Source organism: Notothenia coriiceps, unplaced genomic scaffold (genome assembly GCF_000735185.1).
Source record: "Notothenia coriiceps isolate Sejong01 unplaced genomic scaffold, NC01 NC01_scaffold00006108, whole genome shotgun sequence".
Classification (NCBI taxonomy): Eukaryota; Metazoa; Chordata; class Actinopteri; order Perciformes; family Nototheniidae; genus Notothenia; species Notothenia coriiceps.
The window spans coordinates 22,159-29,755 of NW_011338809.1; positions in this window are offsets into that span (position 1 = coordinate 22,159).

Consider the following 7,597-nt stretch of genomic DNA (forward strand, 5'->3'; position numbering starts at 1 on the left):
CCGACTACTCTTCTGCGGGGCTGCCAACCCTTATGTCCTTGCCGTTGGAGGTTCCCGCCGACCTACTCTCTGCCGGTTGGACTTGCCGGCCCTGTGTCCTGTCCCGTTGGGGGTTCCCGCCGACCTACTCTTCCTACGGGAGGCCCTGCCAACCCATGCCCGTTTCGCTGGAAGCCATCGCATCACCTGTCTCGCCTGGGGCCTGCCAACTCCTTGTCCCTCCGTGGGGATCTTGCCGACACCTGTCCCACCGGCTCCGGTTCCTGCCGGTCGAACACGGCTCCTGCCCGGCCCCCCTGAGAGCCGCGGTCTTCGTCCTCGGGCCCGGCCCCCTGAGTCTTCCTGCCGCTACCTTCGACCCTCATGCTCGGCCCCTGAGTTTGCCCGCGTTGGGTCTTCCGCCCCACATGACTCTGCCTTGCCCCGGGGCCGTCCGCCCGAGACCCCTCCTTGGTCTCTGCCTTGCCCCCGGGCCGTCCGCTCGAGACCCGTCCTCCAGACCCCCTCCACCCACCCTTTCTTGGCCCTAGTTATGACCCTTGTGTTTCTCCCTCCCCTGCCCAGCTGTGTCTTGTCCTGTGATTACCCTTCTGTGTATTTAGTCTAGTCTTCCCCTGTGTTCCATGTCGGTTCATTGTTTCCCCTCCATGTTATTCCACGGTCTGTGTTCCTTGTGCTGCTCATTTGTTTTTTGGATACTGCCTTTTTTGCCACAGCTTTTATTATTTAATAAAGCTCGCTTTTCGTTAATACTGCTTTTGGGTCCTACCTTTTCCACGCATCCTGACACTTTGTTTCTGCTAAAAGAGGTGTCGACCAGCTGGGGCAACAAGAAAATCGGCAAAATCGAGTGTGATTATTAAAAAATAAATAATTATTATATTAATATTGACAATAACAACCGACCGTCGGGGTCGGGAGCGTTCTCATGGCGTCTATTATCAACGCTATGAAGCTCTATGGGACGCTCTGCCCGTTGAAAACTGACTTCCAAGGGGAGGGGCCCTGACCGTCCGTCAATATGTGACAGGTTGGGAGTGAGAACGTGTTGCCCTCAACTAAAAGCATTGGGATTTTCCTATTGGATTTTCGGAATATTGCAGAAAAAAAGTTTATGATGCAGCAGGATAATCTCCACATCTTTTATAATGCTGAAAGCAAGACATAAATAGCTAATGGGGTGCTATAGTCAGACGACATCACAGTAGCGTTACTTCATGTCGCACCACTAAGGTAAAGGGTGGCTATTGCTAATGATTGACTTGATGACGTTTAGAAGTCTGATCTAACCACTCATAGAACATAACATGAAAACCTTGTAAGCTTGTATAAACCGTGTAGTTTGGGAATCTAACCAAACACAAATGTTGACTTTGAGACGAGGGAGCACTGAAGAAATGAATTGCTAACTCATTCCTGCATCACTCTATTGGGATAGCGGCCTATATGTCTCTTCGCAGATGGCCCGAAACCAATCTTTAAAAAAACATAAAATGCTAAAGAAATTGAAGACAATTAGTAGGGACTTATTCTGAGAACAAGTGTTTACATAATGTGTTTTGCATCTTTCTCCTACAAGACTGGAATACTGAAGTGAAGCTGCAGGAGAATAGTCATCAATCATGAGAGGTGTGCATTTTCCTGCAGTGGAAGACAATCTGAAGCCAGGCTTATGCAGCGATGCCACAGAGTGGGATGCTGGAGGTTGACAGAGACAGGTAATTAACTAAAAATAATATGTGCTTGACACAGCAGTTGACACAGCAGAGGGAAAAAAAATGGCCTAAAAAAGGAAACGGAGACTCAACATAACGAAAAAGCTCAGATAATGGCCTCGGGAGATGAAGGCTAATTCGTATGCAGGCTTGAGTGGATGAAGCACATGCAGAGCCAGCCTGCTTCGACACCTACACGCTGGAGAAAGATCAGACTTGAAAGGCATGGTAAATTTCATTTGATTTTCAACATCAATATATCTCAATCACCCACACCCCTTCATCTGAGTTGTTCATCCATACAGGAAAAAAAAATGGCAGAACATCACGGCAGCATCGGAAATGTGATGTCTGATTGCTTTTGCTCTCGTAGAATGATTCTTGTTGGACTGAGGAGACTGGTGGAAATGTCAGAAGCGGCCTTCGCTGCCTAGTGTGCATGCCTTTTAAATTTAAATAATATATGTACCAGGATTTTAGTAGTTTAGGAACTTGAAGGAGATAAATTCATCAAACATTGTATTAATAGATTTTGATTACATGTCTATCTATCAACTCTACTCAATTAACAAAAGTATTGTTTCATCACTAAAATCAAGAAACAGATTTAAAAATGTATCTGTTGCTACTGGTTTTACAGTACTTTTATCATTTTGTTCCAAGCTGTACTGTACATGATTAACCCAAGTTCCATAATTAATTAACAAGTTTGACACAATTTTGATCCTAAGTGCCCCTTAATTCTGAGAACACACATACACCCGGTTGCATAGCAGTTTTGATCAGAGCAAAACATGCCAATCTGCTCGGCTTTGCCTCGGATTTTATCATCTTACTTCAAAAAAAAGCTTTGAGCGATCGCTGATCAGAGGATGGACAGCTGTCTGTGGACAAAGGCTTGGGTGTCTTTGTGGACGGACGCCTGCCAATCTAGCTGTCGAGTGTGGATGACTGCCCGACTTCTCTGGCTTTCTAACTGGTCCGCCTGTCCACTTCTCCATCCTGTTGATCGTGCTTCTCTGCCAGGTCCGCTTGCCTACCTGTCTAACTCCACTTCAACCCCCGAGCCTGTCTATCTTTCCATTCTGTTGAATCTGCCAAACTAGATGTCTCGAGTCAGTAGCAATAAATCACATACATCTTCTCCGTTCTTGGGAATGCGTGGCGTTGTCTTTGACCTAATACAGTTACCTAGAGTAATGACAATGATTGTGTTTTGTGCAATTAAAAAAGATTTCATTCATTTTTTATTAGAATTTTTGCAATTATGCCAATGGCTCCTTCCATTGTTCAAGGTCATCTCTGAGCTTTAAAGGTCCGCTATTATTCTGTTTTTCATCAATATATTATAGGTCTCAGATATATACATAACATGTCTCTGAAGTGTTAGGCTCCAAACACCAAACAGATCATTGCAGCATCCCATTATCCCCTCTGTTTCAGCCCTGTTTCAAAAGTGCTGATTCTCTGTCTGTTACTTTAGATGAAAATAAGGAGCCCCTCCCCACGCCCCTCTGAGAGACATTTGGTTCAAAAGAACACAATGGTGCTCTCGGAGGAGATTCAGGTGATAAGGTGGGGGGGGTGTTACCTTGGTTGGTGATTGGCTAATGGTTACACAAGCCAAAAAAATCGTTATGACATCATAAAGTGACCCAAATCTGATCAGCTCATTTTCAGACAGGTTTTTATATAAATGGATCAGGACAAAAAGATAGAGAATCTATTTTCCTGAAACGTTCACAATATCTTTTGGGGGAGACATGTTTATGTATAAAAGACATGAACAAGTGGATTTTGCATAATAGGTGACCTTTAATGTGCATGGTCGGTCAAAAGAAACACTAATGTACTCCGTTTTCTAAAAGAGAAGTTGCATTTGACTTCGACTACTCATGTCTATGTTTCTTTTTTCTCTCAGTGACCAGTAGATATATATGAAAGTGCTATTGTGAGAGACATGAATTTCAGTGGAAATAGGATGTACTTTGTTCTTCAGCTGAGAACTATTCAAAGAAAGAAGTAGTCCGGATAAAACTAGTCCCTTGGAGACGCAGATATGTGGTCTTTAATACTCTGTCCACCCACAGAGAACTGCACAGACAAGGCCTCTACCCTTTCATTTTAAAGAGTGTTCCTCTTAATTACAGTGGTTGGCTAATTAGGACGAGCTATAGAAACGGATAGCAACTCTTCCTGGAAGTACTGCATTGAGAGTGTGGTTCCTGGAAAGATCTTTAATTCTGAGGGGGATAACAAAATGTAATAACAAAATTGACTTTTGAAAGCTTTAAATATGTTTTCTTCCGACACTAATGCAAGGATGACAGGCTAATTAAGCTTGAAGCATTGTCAATTCATTAAATGGAACATCGTAACGGCCCGTCCACACAGTAGCTTTAAAAAAATATTCCAACGCTTCCAACGCTTCTCTCCCCATTCACTTTGAATGGGGTGACGTCACTTTGCCTCGCTTTTCGCCGAACTGCATTGTGAGGCTCACAATGCAGTTCGGCGAAAAGCGAGGCAAAGTGACGTCACCCCATTCAAAGTGAATGGGGAGAGAAGCGTTGGAAGCGTTGGAATATTTTTTTAAANTATAGAGACAGAACACATATCTTCCCCTTGCTGAGAGACAGCAGGTCTGAACCTGCAATCAATATCACTATAGCGATGTCACACTACCTCAAGATAAGACTTGCCAAACGCGATTGTACTTCTAGCACAAAACTTCAGCTCAGACTATCCATATATGTTTGGATCAGACAGATAAAACTGTGTGGGTGACAAAGGAAAATGAGTAACCATAGCGGGGCTATATAAATACATATGGAACAGTAAAGAAGCAGAAAAATGCTATACTAAAAGCTCTAGAATGGCAAGAAATGGCGGTTGAGGGCGAAAATCAGGAAATCACAGAGCAAAGGTGAGGAGGATGTTTGAACACATGCATAAAGAATAGACAACTATAATAATAAGATGCAATGTGTGCAAGGGCATCCCAAGGACATGTATAAAAACACTGAAGCAGATTCATACCAGGAATAGAATTGAAGGATAATTAGTACCATGTAAGATTACCAGCATGAGAACGTAATGGTGAAAGATGCATCAGGTAAGAGGTAATAGAGAACCCAAATCAGATGAGTGAAACAACAGAGGGTGACTTGCTACGCTTTGTGAATAAAGATTAGAGGATAGTAAGGAAGGAGATGACCTTACAGAAGGCATTAGACGCACGGAGCGCCTCATTATAAACCTCTAATCGTATGCGCGGGTCGGAAGGGGGGAGAGAGGGCCTTGGTGAGGCAGGCCAATCCTGAAGAGATGGCGGCGTCACTTCTAAGAAGCAAGCCTATTAATGCACGTGGGAAATAAAGGCAATAGGGCTGCGTTTTATCAGCCCTCGCCGGGAATGCAGTCGAAAACGCAACATTAGAAGCATGACATTTGTGTTTACACAGCCCGACACGTTCGTCCCAGTCTATTAAATTTGCTTTAATGTACACCGGAACATTACACATTGGGCGCGTTGTGTCTATATCGGCTATTCCTTCCCACTTCTATTTGTTTCTTATCGGTAACACTTGAATGAACGTGTGTTGGAAATTTAGTAACTTTCGGACTTGTGAGAAGAATTACATGACGAATTGGGCTGCTCTAAAAAATACACGACCTTGTGATCTTTTCTATTTGAAACATTCAGCAAAAATGGAGACACGTGATTGACTGCGGGCTTATACATACCAGAGCAGAAGGATCTGTAAAGTTCTCACAGTTCCCTCCATCGTGTAAGTATTGAACTGAAAGATTCATCCGGAAAACAAACCTTACGCGTGTCTCTCGCTGCTCTCTTTACCAGTCACAGTCTTAGACACGCACACACGCACAACACACACCACACACACACACACACACACACCCACAACACACACACACACACACACACACACATAGAACACACAAAACACACACACACCACACAACACAACACAACACACAACCACACACACACACACACATCACAACACACACACAATACCCATAATGGGATCAGCAGATGCATATGGCAAAAAGGGAAATGGACTATGTTGGTTAGCATATGCTGCTATTAACCTCTCAAGACACTGATGTCAGAAATCCTGCAAAGATACCACGAAAAACTACAAAATTAAAAATATATGCAAAATCAACTGTCATTGAAGCACAAATATCCCATCTTTTGCTCTTCCTGAATGTACCAATGTACATATAACTTTAATCAACTCGCAATATAATTTTGCGAGCTAATTAAAGATCTACTACTTCCACACTGTCATCATAATCTTATCTCACTGTCATAATGGTCCATACCTGATGATAACTGCCTTTGGAAACATACATAAGTTAGTGACCCCCCTCAAGGGGGAATCAATGGTATCTTAATGACATATCATTATAAATAGAGGCTCTGAAGTAAGGGGAACGATTTTAATGGAAACACATCTTCACCTCAGAAGCAAGGAGTGGATATCACAGAGCTGCTGACCATGTTCCTTCATCTTCTCAGCAGTATTTTGGAACAGATTATCCCACTAACACACTACAAGAACAATATACTGTACATAGACGTGTATTCATACTCCGGACAAGTGTTGGCAGTCAGGGTTGCTATTTATTTGGCAGAGATGAGTTATGTAATTGCCATAGGGTCCATGCTGGTAATATTATTTGAACCCGACGGGAAAGAGGATTCGATGATTCATGCTGAACTCGTACAGCTCCCGGTTTAGTTATACATGAAATGGTTTTCTGGAGTCTGCATTCAAATGCCTCAGGAATGTACGTCACACACCAGCGGGTCTTGAATGTTAATTTTCTCTGTACAGGCTGCCTTTCATAACTTTATCTGCTTTACGCCATTGGTGCAATGATAGCTTACGGGATGACTGATGAAATACAGAGATAAAGTAATGCTTGAGCAGAATTATAACTTCTGCTTTGATTCAACGCTGGTTGTCAGTTTGTATTCATTGTAACCATAACAGCGTAAATGCATCAATCGAAAATAGCCTAACCATGTAATTTTGTGGTATTTGTCATTCAATGTGTGGACTATGCTTTACGCTTCTGTAAAACATATTTTCATTAAAATAGAAATTTGAATTATCTCAATTAAATGGAACAAATAAAGTTGACAATATATTGAAAAGCAATTTATTTATTAACAGCTAGTAATTTCTCACTTTTAATACTCTTGAATCTTATTTGTAAACTTATTTTTCACGTCAAGTTTGTTCACGTCATGTTGCAATTATTTATATATTTTCATCTTATTTGATTTTAGAGATGTTAAATTTTACCAAGCTGTCTCTGATTCTAGTTTTCAAAAGCATGACATACATGCTGCCTGTTCAGAAATATGAAATATATTATAATCCTGCTTCCTTTTACCTCTTTGATCTACAAGTAAGTGTCCCATGGGTTTTGGGCTTGGGGGGTTGTGAGTCATCATTCACAGATACAAGAGTTTTCTATCACAGTTCTGACATCTTTACACAATCAGGATATGGAAAAGTTTCTGAAGTGTGAGGGGTTGAGCTGACGATCACCACAACAATAGGTTAAATTAACCCATAAAATCTGCATGCAATTTCTTTCATCAAAGGAGGGTCAACTTAAAAGGTGGGGGTAGGTAAGTTGGAGAAACCGGCTCGAGATACACCTTTTTGTTATATTCAATGGAATGCTCTTAACATCTCGAAGCAATGAATATCTGAAGTGCTTTGACAAAAAATCCATAAAGAAAGTCATCTGTGGAAGCCGTAGTAACATGTAAAAGCACGACCAATCATTTTAGCCGGCCTGGCTAAAATAAATGGATGGGCCTACCTGCCTGTCAG